Below are 797 nucleotides of genomic sequence, written 5' to 3' on the forward strand. Positions count from 1 at the left end.
GTGAGGATTTTTGTTTTCTTTATATTGAGGTGTAATCCGTACTGCAGACTGTAGTCTTTAATCTTCATCAGTAAGTGCTTTAAGTCATCCTCACTTTCAGCAAGCAAAGTTGTGTCGTCAGTGTATCACAAGTTGTTAATGAGTCTTCCTCCAACCCTGATGCCATGTTCTTCTTCATATAATCCAGCTTCTTGGATTATTTACTCAGATTATGTACTCAAATTGAATAAATATGGAGAAAGGATACAACCCTGATGCACTCCCTTCTTGATTTAAAACCATGAAGTATCCTCTGGTTCTGTTTGAACAACAGTCTATGTACAGGTTCCTCATGAGTACAATGAAGTGTTCTGGAATTCCTATTCTTAATGCTGTCCATAATTTGTTATGATCCACACAATCAAATGCCTTTGCATAGTCAATAAAACATAAATAAACATCTTTCTGGTATTCTTTGCTTTCAGCCAAGATCCACCTAACATCAGTAATGATATCCCTCATTCCACATCCTCTTCTGAATCCAACTTGCATTTCTGGAAGTTCTCTGTCAATATACTGCTGCAGCTGTTTTTGAATTATGTTCAGTAAGATTTTACTTGCATGTGATATTAATGATATTGTTTGATAATTTCCACATTCTGTGGGATCACCTATCTGGAATGGATACATTCCAGTCAGTTGGCCAGGTAGCTGTCTTCCAAATCTCTTGGCGTAACCGAGTGAGTGCCTCCAGTGCAGCATGCATTTGTCAACACATCTCAATGGGTATTCTGTCAATTCCTGGAGTCTTGGTTTTT

Source organism: Orycteropus afer, unplaced genomic scaffold (assembly GCF_000298275.1).
Source record: "Orycteropus afer afer isolate SDZICR_OR568_19922 unplaced genomic scaffold, OryAfe1.0 scaffold00031, whole genome shotgun sequence".
In the NCBI taxonomy this organism is placed as follows: Eukaryota; Metazoa; Chordata; class Mammalia; order Tubulidentata; family Orycteropodidae; genus Orycteropus; species Orycteropus afer.